This window comes from Hyperoodon ampullatus, assembly GCF_949752795.1.
Source record: "Hyperoodon ampullatus genome assembly, chromosome: 5".
NCBI lineage: Eukaryota > Metazoa > Chordata > Mammalia > Artiodactyla > Ziphiidae > Hyperoodon > Hyperoodon ampullatus.
The window spans coordinates 59,725,652-59,742,959 of record NC_136918.1 but is presented as its reverse complement, the minus strand read 5'-3'; positions in this window follow the sequence as shown (position 1 = coordinate 59,742,959).

Genomic DNA, 17,308 nt, shown 5'->3' with positions numbered 1-17,308 from the left:
GAAAAAAAAAAAAAAGAAAAAGAAAACACTGCTGGATGGTGCTCCAGGATGTGGTAATTTCCCCAAGTGAAACCCCACCCAGGTGGTGAGGCCCCACTGGTTTCTCTGTGCAGATGAGTACACCACAGAGCAGGATGGGAAAGACCAGGGAGCCAGGGAAGGTCAGAAAGTACACAGGACTCGAGTGATCAGAAGAGGAAACAAAATACCGTAGGGAACAAGGAAGGCAGAAAGGAGAGGAAGGCAAGAGAAGGAAGCAACTGAGAGCTAACAGGGAATCCGAAAAGGAACAAGTGCGAGAAAGGCAGATTTGTGAGAACAAGGGGGAGAGCACCTGCAAATTTCTTAACATACAGTGGGTTAAGCGGTAGGTTACCATGCTCGTGCTTAGAAAAGAATTTTTTTCAAAATGTATTTGGGAAATTTCTCTTTATATACAAACTTGTGCAAGTACTCAGGCTTCCCACACCAACTCGAGCTTTAAGGATGGCTTCCCGCTTGTCTCTGCACTGGGTTTTACTCTGTGAAGGTAAATCTTGGAAACCGAATTTGGGGAAATTTTCAGATCACAACATAACCAGACTACAGCAGCTAAAAACTAGGGTTTTGCCTCTCCTCCCAGGATCAGAGGCATTCACTTAAGAGCCCTCTGGGAAAACTAATGGCTGTCATTTAACAGAGTAGTTACTGTATTATATTTACTGTATTATCAGTAGGTAAGGTTACTTGCCATGAAACCCCAAGGATAATACATATTTGGCATGTAATTTCTCTTGCACTGAAGCGATTTTTGTTTTTGTAAAAGTGAGGTATACTTTTTTCTCTTTTCCATCCTTAGGTTTAGGCTTAATGTATATTTTATTTTATTTTTTAAACATCTTTATTGGAGTATAATTGCTTTACAGTGGTGTGTTAGTTTCTGCTTTATAACAAAGTGAATCAGCTATACATACACATGTTCCCATATGTCCTCCCTCTTGCGTCTCCCTCCCACCCTCCCTATCCCACCCCTCTAGGTGGTCACAAACCACCGAGCTGATCTCCCTGTGCTACGCGGCTGCTTCCCACTAGCTATCTATTTTACGTTTGGTAGTGTATATATGTCCATGCCACTCTCTCACTTCAGGCTTAACATATATTTTAAAGCATTTTTGAGGAATGCTTTCAAAGGCCTTAAAATTTTTGATCCAGTGTTTTCAGAGTGAATCATATTTTCAGTGTTGCTTCTTAAAGGGAAATGCATTTTCTTTCTCCACAAAACTTTATTAAAAAGCATAACACATGCTACAACATGAATGACACTTGAGGACATAAGAGAAGAAAGCTAGTCATAAAAAAAGGCAAATACTGTATGATTCCACTTACATGAGGTATATAAAGCAGTCAAATTCATAGAAACAGATAGTAGAACGGTGGTTGCCAGGGGCTTGGGGGAGGGGGAAATGGGGAGTTGTCTAATCTGTACAGAGTTTCACTTTTGTAAGATGAAAAAGTTCTGGCGATCTGTTGCACAGCAATATAAATATATTTAACACTACTGAACTGCACACTTAAAAATGGTTAGGATGGTAACTTTTATGTTATGTGGGGCTTTTTTACCACAATTAAAAAAATTTTTTAATATATTTAAAAAACATGATTCATGGGCTTCCCTGGTGGCGCAGTGGTTGGGAGTCCGCCTGCCGATGCAGGGGACACGGGTTCGTGCCCCGGTCCGGGAGGATCCCGCATGCCGCAGAGCTGCTGGGCCCGTGAGCCATGGCCACTGGGCCTGTGCGTCCAGAGCCTGCGTGCCGCAATGGGAGAGGCCACGACAGTGAGAGGCCCATGTACCGCAAAAAAAACCAAAAAAAAAAAAACATGATTCAGAAGGCTAGGACTCTAAATGTAAAGAAGTTTTAAGAGTACCTTAATCAATTTCTGCTTTTATTTTTCTTCTTATGTATGTACAAGTACGACATGATTTTTAAAAATCCATACCTAAATGTCTAAATAAGTTTTAATAAGTATAAAGTTAAAAATCCTAGGTAATTTTTAAAATCTTACTTCAGTCACTCAGCTCTAAAGCATTCTGGCGGCATGCAGTGTCTTGAGTTACATGTCTGATGGGCTTACTTCAGCCCTATTCAGACCTCTTGTCTTGAAAACATTATTGTAGATATATTTCTAGCATTAGTTAATATTACTATTCTCAGTTAATTTAAGCAGAAAAGGGATGTATTAAAAGGATGACAAAACTTCTATTAAAAAGATGACAAAGGTAAACATGTATTTACCTCCACTCCTCTTGAACCCCATTTAAACAATTAAGGAATTAAAAAAACACAATCACTTCATGAATCTGTAAGGATAAAGAAAACTGGACAGATTCCAACAAAATTTTGGAATCTAGAGAGCATGAGGAGGGTACATTTACCTGACTTTACAGTTAATTACCTGCAAAGTTTGGGGTAACAGATTTTTCAAATTTCAGAATCCCCAGAGGTTCAGTAAGTGAACCAGTAATTATACCAGGTAACTCTGAAGGAAGAGGTAGGAATGGGTAGGGCTGAAAACAGGATGATTAGTTTAAAAGTATAAGAAGTTAAACTATTAAATTCCATTTCTCACCCTGGGGCAGACAGGAGACCGCCCTCATCCCCACCCTGGAAAAGATAGAAAGTTTATTTTCAGAAACTGTTGAAACACAGAGGATCTGGATTCAGAGACACTGGTCATGGTTTGAGTACCGTATTGGATAGGGGGTGAAGTAAAGTCTGTGCACGGAAGCATGAGATCTCCCCCTAAGCCCCCTTTAGTTCCTCTAAGAACACACTGGCAACCAAGCTTAATCACCCTCTTCCTCGGCCCAATAGAGGCAGGTGCGGGGACACCTACCTGGGAAACTGACCAGCCGAAGAGAAAAAGCCTGCAGATATTGACTGTGTAGAGTCCCTCAACTAAATGAATCTGTTGCTGCCCAAGCAATTACAGAGAAGCCCACTGATTGACAAGTCCTACCTATATACATAGAGCCCCTCATTCTACAAGCGCTCGGAGGACCAAAGACCTCAAGATAGTTGAGGAAAGACTCTGATATGAAAATGAGGTGCAGAAACTGTAAGAAAAAGGGAACTTGGAGAAAATAAGGACAAAGTAAGGAGAAGAAAAAAAAGTTTTTAAATCACTATTATACTTAGAGAGTTCTTGGGCCCATAAGCCAAGAATCAGAAGATGTAAAAAGGGGGAAATCTAGGGAATAAAGGAACTTCTAGAAATTAAAAATGTGATCATTTCTGTGCAAGATTAAAGTGGCAATCATGTAGTTTTGAATCCACCTATTCCTCTAACAGTAACCACCACCACAACAAACGCACAACAAGTATCTACTATAAAAGTAGTAAGGTATCCTGTGAACTTCGAATACAAGGAAAGGGCGGATTAACTGACAGCAGAAAGACCCACAGGGTATCAGCAAGTGGGCAGGAGGAAGTCGAAAGCAGGCAAAGGGTCTTCTGGTGGCACTGAACGGCATCCGACTTGTAATCAAACTGCCAAAGGTACTTACCCTAAAATCTAAATGTGCCCACTCAGCATAGAAAGCGAATTGGGTTTTTGGGGAACAGTGCCACTGCTAGGTTCTAAGGGTGAAGGCAAAGGAAAGATTAGATGGTGTGGGGCAGTCTGGGCCCTATTAAATCTCAGAACTAACAAATTGACTCTCCTTTCCAGGACAAAGTCCCTCACGGAGAAGGATCTGCTGGCAGTAGAATCTAAATTGAGCAGCACAGAGATACTATGAGCAAAGGCAAGAGACGATCCAGATGAAGTGGGAGAAGGTAGTTTCAAAAAGCATAAGGCAATATTGTTTGACTCTAGCATAACAACACCAAAGCCATCGAGCTAGAAAAGCAGTCCTGGTGTACCCTCCTCCCCCAAGGTACACCATGTGGGCCTCTTCATAGGGCTGCCTGATATATTCTCACAAACTGGCAGCTGACATGCCAGAGCACGATTCGTGGGTGAAAGCAAGGAGGAAGCTGTGATGCCTGCGATGAGCTGGTCACACACCATCCCTCCCACCGTATTCCATTCATTAGAAGTGAGTCCCTAAGTCCAGCCCATACTCAAGGTGAAGAAAGAGCTCCACTCTTTGAAGGAAGGAGTATCAAAGAATTATGGGCATTTAAAAACTGCTCTAAGATACAAAAGGACTAGAGAGAAAGCGAGAGCTGTGAATAGAAGACAGGCAAAGAGAAACCAACATTTGTTTGTCAGCAGTTTTGAGGAACTGCCAGACTGGCAAAAGGTAAACACAATCCAAGTGTCCATCAACTGATGAATGGATAAATAAAATGTGATTTCATACAATGGAATATTATTTGGTCCTAAAAAAAGTAATGAAGTACTGATATACGCTAGAACATGGATGAACCTTGAAAACATTATGTTAGGTACAAGAAGCCAGACACAAAAGACCACATATAAGATTCCATTTATATTAAATATCCAGAATAAGCAAATATATAGAGACAGAAAGTAGACTAATGATTGCTTAAAGCTGAGAGGGGTAAGGGAAAGTGGGGTAGGGGAAGGTGATAGTTAAAGGGTAAGTGATTTCTTTTCGATGAGATTAAAATGTCCTAAAATTGTTTGTAGTGAAGGTTGCACAACTGTGTGGATCTACTAAAAACCAATGAATTGTACACATTAAATGAGTGAATTATATTTTGTGAATTTTATCTCGATAAAGCTGTTACTAAAAAATGAAGCTATTATTAACTACAGGAAAAAATGTATATACATTTCTGACATACTTTATGGTTAAGGTGTGAACAGTTTTTACATAGCTGTAATAATATAACAGTAAATGTTATATTACAAAACTCTGGAATAACCATATTGAAGGGCTGTGGAAAGGGGAAATTTGTAGAAGTTTACAGAAATAAATTCTCATCTGCCCTACCAGGGAGACAATAGATAGTACCTAAGTTGAAATGACAGTGTAAGTGTATTATTTAGAAATACAGATGTAAATAGTAGACAAAAGAATAAAAGAGTTGGAATATGTTGCCTGAATAAAATCTTATGACATTTAGGTTTTTCTCAACTACTTCTTTTTTGTGTGATCCTGGACATCTGTAACCTCTAAGACTCAATACTGTCTTCTGTAAAATAGAAGTTATAATAATAACATATAATACAGAGCATTTTGTGATGATTAGATGAGATGATCCATGTCAGATGCTTATTATAGTGCCTGTGACATAGCAAGAACTCAATAAATGTTAGATTCTGATGTCATCATGATCATAATCATTATCACCACCAGGACTATGAGGTAGCTGGCATTTATTCCAACCATTAGGGCTAATCGGATGCTCATGGGAAGATCTAGAAATAACCGCCAGGGAGTAGGAATGATGGTTTCTCTCTGCTGTGAGGCCCTCCACTTGTACCCAAGGACCCTCTGGGGTCCCAAGGTAACAGAGGACAGAGACCAGTCTTGAGTGTAGGACCTTAGGTGCAGCCAATACCTTCCTGGCCTCTCCACAGCCCCTAATACTTAGTCTCTTATATCATCATCCACCCATGCATCCCTTATTATGCAGTGAGTTATCATGAAGGATGTAGTAAAAAGCCTGCCCATGGGATCTTCTCTCCCGTTTTAGGGCTGTTGGTCATTAGTTGTTTCCTGCAGTGAACCCATCTCCTTATTGGCAAATTGTGACACAGAGGTCCCCCAACCCCCAGTCCCCGGTACCGGTCCACAGCCTGTTGGCAACGGGGCCGCACAGCAAGAGGTGAGCAGCGTGCCAGTGAGTGAAGCTTCATCTGCCGCTCCCCAGCCCTTGCATTACTGCCTCAACTATCTCCTCCCCCATCCCCCGCCAACGTCCGTGGAAAAATTGTCTTCCAGGAAACCAGTCCCTGGTGCCAAAAAGGTTGGGGACCGCTGTTGTAGCATAAGGAACGTATCCATTTGAGCTCAAAAAGTCACCAGATGGGTTTAGATGCTCCCAACATTCTCCTTAGCTAGATATCACCTCCCCTGTGCCCAGCTCCAGGAGAACATCAAGACTCACAGAATTCTGAGAATCAAAGTTCTACCTAGACATATCCTGATCATGAAAGCAGCCCAAGATAAAGGAAATGCAAAGAAAATTAGAGAGTTGTAAAAGCACTGTCCAATTAGTCACAGAAAATAATATAGGCCTGGAGAGGTTTGAAGTATCTACCTTTCTCTGGTCCTTAAGCTGGAGGCTCAATGCAGCTCATCCCAATTGCATTACTTATGCTCCCTTTTAAATGTTCTCAAAACAGGAGCAGCTTCCTTACAGAGGGACTTAATGAGACAAATAACATTTGTATAATAAGCATGTATGTGTACCTTATGCAGTGCTGGGTTCTGACAAAGCTCATCTGTGATAAGGAACTTGCCCTCTTACAGCTTCTAATGTTCCTACAGCAAGGAACAGATGGAGAGAAAGGCACATGCTTTAGCCAAATGCAAAAGAAGTGGAGTAATACACACTTTTACAGTGGCTTTATTCTTGATAGGGGAAAAGACAATAGAAAGACAAGGAGAGTGGCACTAGATAAGTATAGTATTTTAAAGAGCTAATGTGAGAATTGGAAGATTTTCAAAAGTGGGGATCTCACTTTGATTCTTTTGGTATGTGGTGTGATGAACACCATGAATTACACGCTCAAAATCTCTTTCAACCCTGTCCAGCAGGTTTTCCCTACTGCAGAGAGTACAAACTTAAAATGCTTTTTCCCAGCCTCCCCCAGAGCTAGGCTCTGGATGTGATTTAGGTTCTGCTGAGCTGCTGCATTTGTGCAAGCCTTGAATTTGCAGCTGAGGTACATGGGGAGAGGGACGGGTTACGTGATGTCCAATTTCCTGATGTGTGTGGTTTGGGGTCAGCAGCTGCAGCAGCTGCTTCCAGTTTCAACAGGCAGTGGCCTCATTGTGACAGGGCAGCAGTTTTCTTGGTGGCCCAGTAATATGGGGTGGCTTTAGGGTCTTCCTGGAAACACAACTCAGAATCCATTTTCCCATGATTCCATAACTGATATAGTACCTGTAACAAATTCCTTTTTGCCAATCTAACCAGAGCAGATCCTGGTCTCTTGAAGAACCCTGCCCAGTACAGGGTGGGTGGGATGGTGGGAGCTACAGAAGAGTGGGAGACACCAGTCAGGAACCTCATAGGACAGGAGTACGTGCTCAATCTCTCAAGTTGCTTAAAGCTCTCTCAGCAAGAAGGAACTCCGTGCCATTCCACAAGGGCTTCTGGGGTGGAGAAAAGTATGATAGGAGGGTGATACATGACCATTAATTGTTTCAGGAATACCCAAATAAGTTTTAGAAAAAGAGATTGGAATCTTTAACAAAGCCCACAAGGCCGTACAATGTGATTTCTACGTGTTTCATGAGCCTGGTGGACTGTGCCCTCACTTTCTCTTGTCCAGCCATGCTGGCCTTTTCTTCTTCAGATTCACTACTCCCTTCTCTGCCTCAGAACCCCAGCTGCGGATATTCTTTAACTGGTAACTCTTACTTGTTAAATGAACTGTCTCATTAGACCTCAGGATGTCCATGTGATGTGCTCTCTTGACATGTTCTACCTCCCTTTATGAGTCACAACCAGAGTTAAATGCTGATTTATAGAAGTCAAAAATATTAATAGATGTCTGCCCTGCAGACAGGAAAGTCCATGAGAGTAGAGGCTGCCATATCCTCAGTATCTAAAAGTGATTTGCACACAGCTGGGGCTCAGTAAGTATAGGTTAAGTGTACGCACTCCATCTTCCTGCTCCGGTTTTGTTGCAACTCTATCTGAATACCTGCTCCCATGACTGTTGCAGCAAAGGAAGATAGATTGGAGACTTGGCCACCAGTTCCTAAATGTTTCTGCGAGGGAATGACATGCATCACCTCCATGAATACTTCGTTGGCCAAAGCAAGTCACAAGGCCACCTAGCTTCAAAAGGGCAATCCAGGAAGGGAAGGAGAACTATGAATACTGGTCTGCTGCAGCCCCCTACCCTAGAAGCTGACCGAAACATTAAGGTTAGAAGGGGGAAAGTATTGATTATTCTATAACTCGTGACTTGAGTCTTACTTCCTAAAGCAAGCACATCGTATTCTTTGTTCTGAGGCATATTTTCCCCATTTCACTTTCATTGTCATGTTCTCTACTGGCTAATGTGCATTCTTATCTAGGCAGTCCTAAGCTCAGGGCTTTACCAGAAATGTCCCTGTGAAAATGAACTTTAGGCCAATAGCAGAATGCGCTTACCCAAGCTGGCTCATCGTCTATTCATTGCCTCAATGAGGACAAGCACATTTAGTCCCTTTGTTACATATGGCCCCTGGCTGTGCTGCTGTTCTCATTCATTTGCCTTGAAATTAACTGCTCTTGGAGCTTGGCAGCATGGGGCCAGCATCCACAATCAACCACGTATGGACTGACCGTCTGTTACCCAGAGTTCCTTTACCAGGTGTCGATAGGTGCAGAGAAACACAGTTCATGACTCTTGTCCTCAAGGAGCTAACCCTCCAACTGAGGAAACGAGATGTAAATCCCCCCAATACTACCTAAATTTATGGCCGTGTATGTTTAAATACAGAATGGGTTGTCGGGCAATGAAAGAATTTCAGAGGCAGGAGAAAGAGGGGGGAAAGGGAGGAAGAAGATCAGCCACAGTTGTGGAGGAGAGAGCCCCCACCGTCAACGGGTGTGGAGGGCATGTTGCTGAAGCAGCGGGGAGAAATCCTGAAAGCAGGGCCAGTGGTGGCCTCCCCTTGGTCCAGTCGTCTCTCGGTTCTGACTTTGAGTGTTCCCAGGTCATGACTGCACCTGGGATTCCAGAAATTCTACATCTTCTGGAAGTCCAGCATTTGGATTAACATGAGAATGCTACTCCACATCAGAGATCTTTGTGTCCCGACTGACATCATCCGAGCCCACAGCTTGCTGCAGGCATTGCTGGGACAGCCGGGTGTGTGCAGGCCTCACAGGACAGCGCTGCCTTGGCTGAACCCAGGAGCTCTGCTTCTAGGCCCTGGAGCTTCTCTGCCGCCACCTTGAGGGAGGCTGAAGGGAGCTGCCCAGAGTTCTACTGCAGGTGCAAGCCTGGAAGTGCCAGGAAGTTCACACCCGCCTTGGACAAACCTTGGCCAAGGGGAACTTGGGGGCCGTGCAGCAGGTACACGCTCCCCTCTTCTGTCCCTTGAGCTGACAACTGTGAAGGCGTTTTACACATTTTCTCAGGAGTTCCCCAGAGGGGAGTAAAGTGTGAAGAGTAACCTCCTGTTTAACACACACTGTACTAACTTTTCTTCCTTCTGTTTCACAATTCCAGGTCCCCCAATAAGCAAATCCTATGCCCAAGTTAGGACACACACACCCCCAAAGAAAACTGTTTTAACCTCTTTACTTCTTCAGTAAAGCATTTACCCCTTTGCTTCAGTTATTAATTAAAAAATTAAAATTAAAAAAGGCTAATTCTTTGCATCTTGCTCTTATACTTTAATAAACTATTCTGGAGATCTTTTCATGTTAGGACAAAAATATCTATCTGATTTTTAAAATAATATTCACTCTATGGAATATCATAATTTATATAATCAGTTCTCTATTCACTCTTCTGATAAATACTTTCATGGACAGCTTTATCTGTGTATATGTCCTCTTTTCCCAAACTGCCCTTTATCTTTATTTTAATATCATTTCTCCTGACCCAAATATTGGGAGAAATATCCTGGCCTGCGCTTTATTAGGATAGGTCAGGATTGATGGGTTTCAGGCAGCAAAGCCGAGCTGGTAGGGATTTTTGCAGGCCATACAGACGTGCCTTTAAACTTGTGAGAGTTTAGCCAACTGAGAAGTGAGAAGAAAACAGTCCACAGAAGAGACCAACCTCACTTCTAACACAAGTTGCAAGTTCAGGGGTTCCCAAGACCACTCTTAGGGTTTGATAATTTGCTGGAAGAATTCACAGAACTCACTGAAAGCTGTTATGGTTACGCTTTAATACAGCTAAACACTACAGATTAGAATCAGGCAAGGGAAGACGTACACAGGACAGAGTCCAAGAGAGTACGAAATGCTGTTTCTGTTTCCTCTTCCCATGGAGTCATGACACTGTCACTTTCTTGACATTGATGTGTGACAATACGCATTGAATATCATCAACCAAGAAAGTTTACCCCAGCCTTGGTGTCCAGTCTTTATCCAGGGGGTAACCTCGTTCCAGCCCCTCAAGAGGTCTACTGATACCACCTCAAAACACCCACCCTACCTCACTTTGTGACTAATTGCCTGGCTCCCAGGCTAACAAAGACTCTCCTGTCAAGAAGCTGAGGACAGTGTTAGGTGGGTTCCCTTCTCTCCACACCCTCTCCAGCATTTATTGTTTGTGGATTTTTTGTGACAGCCATTCTGACTGGTGCGAGGTGATATCTCATTATAGTTTTGATTTGCATTTCTCTAATAGCGATATTGAACATCTTTTCATGTGCCTCTTGGCCATCTGTATACCTTCTTTCGAACCCTCCTACAGTGTTGGTGGGAATGTAAATTGGTGCAACCACTATGGAAAACAGTATGGAGGTTCCTTAAGAAACTCAAAATAGAGCTACCATATGATCCTACAATCCCACTCCTGGGCAAGTATCTGGAGAAAAACATGGTCTAAAAGGATACATGCACCCCAATGTTCATTGGAGCACTGTTTACTATAGCCAAGAAATGGAAGCAACCTAAATTTCCATCGACAGAGGAATGGATAAAGAAGATGTGGTGTGTGTGTGTGTGTATATATATATATATATATATATATATATATATATACACACACACACACACAATGGAATATTACTCAGCCATTCAAAAGAATAAAATAATGCCATTTGCAGCAACATGGATGGACCTAGAGATTGTCATACTGAGTGAAGTAAGTCAGACAGAGAAATATCGTATGATCATGATTATATGAGGAATCTAAAAAAAAAATGATACAAATGAACTTATTTACAAAACAGAAGCAGCCTCAGAGACTCTGAGAATGAACTTATGGTTACCAGGGGGGATGGAGGGGATAGTCAGGGAGTTTGGGATTGACAGGTATTCACTGCTATATTTAAAACGGATAACCAACAAGCACCTACTGTATAGCACAGGGAACTCTGCTCAATATTATGTAACAACCTAAATGAGAAAAGAATTTGAAAAAGAATAGTTACATATGTATGTATAACTGAATCACTTGGCTGTACACCTGAAACCAATACAACATTGTTAATCAACTATACTCCAATATAAAATAAAAAATTTTTTTAAAAAAGCAGCAACTGAGGACAAAGGCCAGACCTCTTTTTGCAGTAAAAGATAGACTCTATACTACACAACACCAAAACAGAATTGACTCCATTAGATTTTTCTAGGGAAATATCCAATTAACAATGTCTAATTTTTTTTCCCAAGAAAGTTATTTAATCAAGCAAAATGGGAATGACCATCAGTTTGCTCAATAGCAAAAAGTATCCTTGACAGCAGTCAGCTCAACATGTCGCAAAGAAGCCCTGGTCAAATGGTCCTCCCAACCTCACACCCTGCCTGAACATGGCAAACAGCAAGCTGCACTGGTCACATATTTTCCCCTTGGGCTGGGATCTCTATTTATTTTAAGGGAAATAAAATCCTTATGTTTCTGAATCATTTACACTTAAATCATTAAAAAATTTCACAATGGAAATTCTTTGGTTCTCTCCTTCTTTAAATCTTGGGGAGTGGGGTTGTGGGAAACAAAGAAGTTTTCTACTAGCAGGTATTTCAAACATTCAACATACTGCAAACTTAGTTTCAGGCCAGGAAATCATGAAGAATAGTGCTGGTGTTAGTGATACCACATGACTCTATTCTTCTAGAACTTGAGTGCTCAAATCACACCAGATCCACAAAGCCTTCTCCCAGACAGGAGTTTTCTTAGTCCCTTTGGGCTGCTTTAACAGACTGTGTGGCTTATAAACACAAATTTATTTCTCACAGTTCTAGAGGCTGGGAAGTCCAAGATCAAGGTACCAGCAGATTCAGTGCCTGGTGAGGACCTGCTTCCTGGTTCATAGACAGCCATATTGATCTGTGTTGGTACATGGCAAAAGGGGCTAGGGAGCTCTCTGGGGTCTCTCTTAGGACACGAATCTTATTCATGAGAGTTCCACCCTCACGACCTAATGACCTCCCAAAGTTCCTACCTCCAAACACCATGACATTGGAGATGAGGTTCAACACATGAATTCTGGGAGGACACAAACATGCAATCTATAGCAGAAGGGATCTCTCAGCCTTTTGACTGTTTTGCCACACCTCTGCTCTGATCTAATATGATAATAATAATGCAATATTATAATAATAATACAATGCGGCATCTCTGTTCTGATCTAATATTATCTTGAGTGCTTATCTCTACAACCAAAGTGTTATCTCTACTCCAGAGTAGGAGGACACCTCATACATGTGCATACACTGCACATTGCCCAGCACAGCACCCTTTGATGATACTGATGACAGAGCACGTAGTGGGGTTCAATAAACATTTGTTGACAATAAAACAATTTATATTTTTGCAGGTGCTTTTGCATATATTTATTTGTTCTAAATTTAAAAAACAAGCTCCTTTACCCTCCTGTCCTCATTCTTTAGTTACAAAGTACTGTACCACGAGTTTCAGTAAAGCCCTCAAGAATAGTGTTCTATACCTATTTATCACATATCTTCTGCACTACGCTGAAAAAGATGAAAGTAAACATGATCGAATGCAAAAAGAAGCAATCTGAGTGTAGGAAAGGAGGGATTTTGCCATTGGAATTTTACTATGGTTTTTAATTTTTTTTTTCTTGCTGAGAAAGTAAGCAACTAACCTCAAGAACCACTGCACAAAAAAAACCTACTGACTTTTTTGTTCCTTAAACAGGCTTTATGTAATTTATACATTAAATGAAGTTAGACCTTTCCTGGAGGTGCAATTACCACTAGTTCTCAAATTCTGTGGTGAGGAACAGTATCATTAACACACAATACCGGGTTTCTGCACATCACATTAAATTAACCCACTGGTTCAGGCATGACTGACTGGAAGACCATGTTCTGCCCTAAAAGAGCCCTTAATGACTAACTATTGTTGTCTACGAAAACAGTGAAACTCTGTGCCATTCAAGAAAAATATGGTCAGGGGACTGTTCCTTTGATGGCTTATGCAACTCCAGGTGTTTCATTTAGTGGGCCAGTTTTCAGAATAATTTGGCCATAATAAAGATTTTTTTTAAATCCAGTTTTAGATACATCTTTAAGGCTCTGAGGACAAACATTAATCAGATACATAAGCATTCCTTGTAATTTTTGGCCTCATATCCACTTTCCCCTACATTACTGAGGCTCCAGCTGTTTTATCTGGTAAATATTTTGTAAAACTGGGAAGGTTGTTGACCCTCTTTCAATGGTAACTCTTGTAAAACAGGATAGAGTGTCAGTTGGATGCTGTGACAAGGGTGGTCCTAATGACATGGGCTCAAGGTCTCTCCCAGAGAAGAGCTTTGGGGCTGGTAAAAACCCTCTCACTGGGCTTCCCTGGTAGCACAGTGGTTAAGAATCCACCTGCCAGTGCAGGCGACATGGGTTTGAGCCCTGGTCCGGGAAGATCCCACATGCAGTGGAGCAACTAAGCCTGTGTGCCACAACTACTGAGTCCATGCACCTACAGCACATGCTCTGCAACAAGAGAAGCCACTGCAATAAAAAGCCCACTCACCGCAACTATAGAAAGACAGCACGCAGCAACGAAGACCCAACACAGCCAAAAATAAATAAATTAAATAAATTTTTTAAAAAATGAACCCTCTCACTGAGGTCCTTAGAGTGAAAACAGTTCTCACTTTAACAATGCTAAGATGTTATTTGCCTTGTTCACTCCTATGCTCTCATGACTGTACATGACATGTGGAGTTTTCCAGAGGCTATATGATATGTGATGTCACAATAGATTGAATGAAGAAGGAAGAGAATCCAGCTGTCTTTTTCTAAGCCAGAAATTACAGAGATTGGCAAAAATGCAAAAAGTGCCATTCTTCTCACTAACTTTTTTTGAAAATATCTTTTTTATAAAAATATTTTTTACTTATATTAACATGCAATGGGTTCATTGTTATTTTTAAATGAATTGATAAATGTTTTTGAAATTCTGCTTTAATTTCTAACACAGTAAATATTGACATACATTCCATTTGAACAAAAGTTTTTTAAGGCACCCAAAACATTTTAAGAGCAAAATTGATCCTGAGGCCAAAAAAGTTTGAGAATCACTGGTGTAAGGGAAACAGCTTTGAATAGAGATATCCCTGCCACTTACTAGCCACCTCTCCACACATCCCACCTCGAAGAGCACGCACCCACCCACACACACACACACGCACACACACACATACACACACACACATCCCAATCAAGCTCTTTCCCATCGCCTACTGAAGGGAAAAAAAACAGTTTAATTCAATAAGTAAATATTAAGTGACTCAACAAAGCAATTAAAAGAAAAAAATTCCCCAACTGAGTAATGAAGGTAGAGGAAAACAGAATATGTCATCCCCAAATACCCCTCTTTGACATAAATTTATTTTGAGCTGAAGGCAATTAAGAAGAAGCAAACAGAGGAAAAACTGTCTGTACTGTCCACTTTTTCTGCCTAAAGACAGGATATAAATTCTCCTTTACTAGAGATGATGCTGAACTCATAATTATGAGCCCAGAGAAAACCCAAGGAAGCTGCAAACAAACCTTACTCCCTTATTTTCCTCCTATATGTTTACCTTCCCACAGTTTGCCACCTTTGGAAACCTAAAACTGCTTTCCTTTGTCTTGTCATTTCTCTACAAATTTATTGCTTTTTGTTGAAAATGCTATAAAAGTAGGAGTTCTAAGCCACCTTTTCTAGTTTTTCCCAAGTTTTTCCCATGCATATGTGAGATGTTAACAAACTTGTTTGTTTTTCTGCTATTAATCTGTCTTTGTAGAGACCCAGCTGAGACCATAGAAGGGTAGAAGGAAAGATTTTTCCTCTCCTACGAACATACTCAGTTTGGGTATGGGAGCAAGGAAGGGAAAGCGTGAAATAGAACTAAATGCAAGTGACTTGGGGGTTATTTGGTATTATGCTATTTTTGTATGCATACTCAAATGAACTGTATTTGGATATTCAAAAAATTTTAGTTTTTCTATTAGCTTATTATGGGTGCTCTAACCCTTTTGTTTTGAATACGTACTATTTTATTTTCTTTTTCCTTACCCATTTTACTGAGGTATATTTTATCACAATAAACTGCACATATTTAGAGTACATAATCTGATGGGTTTTGACCCATGTACATACCTGTGAAACTATCATCACAAGTTAATAAACATATTCATCATCCCCCCAGTCTCCTTTTATAATTCACCCCCACTCCTCCACTCATCAAACACTAATCTGTTTTCTGTTTAGTATAGATTAGTTTGCATTTTCTAGCATTTTATATAAATTAACTCATTGCAGTATATACTCTTTTGCAACATTATTTTGAGACTTAATCACGTTGCATTTATCATTAGTTTGTCCATTTTTATTGCTGAGTAGTATTCTACTGTATAGATTCACCAAAACCTGTTTATTCTACTCACTCATTGATGGACTGGGTTGTTTGCAGGTTTTGGCAATTGAAAACAAAGCTGCTATGTCCACTTGCGTAAAAGTCCTTGTGTTACCAACCCTCCCCAGTCAAGCCCCAACAAGGGCCCTCCTGCCCAGTATCGCCAGTGCCAGTAGAAGGAGACCGAGTTCGGTTTAGAAGCAAAGGGAAGCTTTATTGTTTGATTAGAGAATGGAGAGAGGTGAGCTCGGCCCTGCAGCACTCACTCGCCGCAACAGGCCGGCAGGCCCTGGGCGTGGCTGCTTTATAGGGATCTCGTGGAGGGCGCGGGGCGGGGTTGGGGGGCGGAGTTCTCACTGGGCAGGCGCACATGTGCTGCTCGTGGCATTCACCCGTATCAGCGCCAGGTGCAGCCCCTCTGCGCACAGCCCACCACCGCCATCTTGGATTAAGGTGTGTGCGCAGCGTCTCTGCACATGGCTGGGGCTGAGGTGCTGGCTGCTGCCGTTTTGCAATGGGAACTCTGCTGAAGTGCTGGGTGCGAGGTGTCTGCTCGCGGCTCCGTATGAACAAGTGGAACTAGACTAAACACAAAGGAAAGGAAAAAGGTGAGACTTTATTTTATTACCCAGATTCTGTTTTTATTTCCTGGGAATTGTTAATGGGCTTTGGCAGTGACAAATCCCTCCTCTGTCTTTTGTCCTGCTCCTCATTTTTGAGGGACGCTTCTCTATCTTCTGTAATCCTTTTTATTACTGGAGTCTGGGAGGTTACTGTGTATCCTGCCAGCCTTTTTCCCTCCCTCATAAAACTACTTCTGTCCATGAACCATTCCTCTTTAGGGTTTGGGGAGGCTCGCTTCCTAGGTTGGGGGAACTGGCATAGACTGTATCTATTGTTTCTACACAATCACGTTCCAAGGACCCTGTTTCTGTAGGTAGTGAAGTGGCAGGATTTAGTGTGTGACAGGTTTTTATAGTAACCACTGGGTTGTCTAATGGCTCTATGAATGCCTGTTCTTGGGCCATGCCTGTTCTTGGGCCTTCCCTGTTACCCCCATAATTTTACAACTCGTTTTAAAACTAATTTTATTATATTTTATTAATTTTGAGGGAAAATAACTGTTGGCCTAGAATTCTACATCCAGATGAACAATTTTTTTAAAAGTATAGTTGATTTACAATGTTTCAGGTGTACAGAAAAGTTATTCAGTTATGCATATGTATACGTATTCTCATTCAGATTCTTTTCCATTATAGGTTATTACAAGATATTGAATATAGTAAATATTCAAGTATATATAGTATATACAAGGCCATATAGTAGGTCCTTGTTTTTTGTCTGTTTTATATATAGTAGTGTGTATATATTAATCCCAAAGCCCTAATTTATCCTTCCCCTTTGGTAGTGAGTCAGTGAGTTTGTTTTCTGTCAGTGAGTCTGTTTTCTGTCAGTGAGTCTATTTCTGTTTTGTAAATAAGTTCATTTGTATCATTTTTTTAAGATTCCATATATAAGTGATATCATGATTTTGTCTATCTCTGTTTGACTTATTTCACTTAGAAATTTACAACTCTTGCAATCGAATTTGCCTGGTCTGGTCTTCAGAACCAAGTAAGTGACACTGGTGTCGACTAA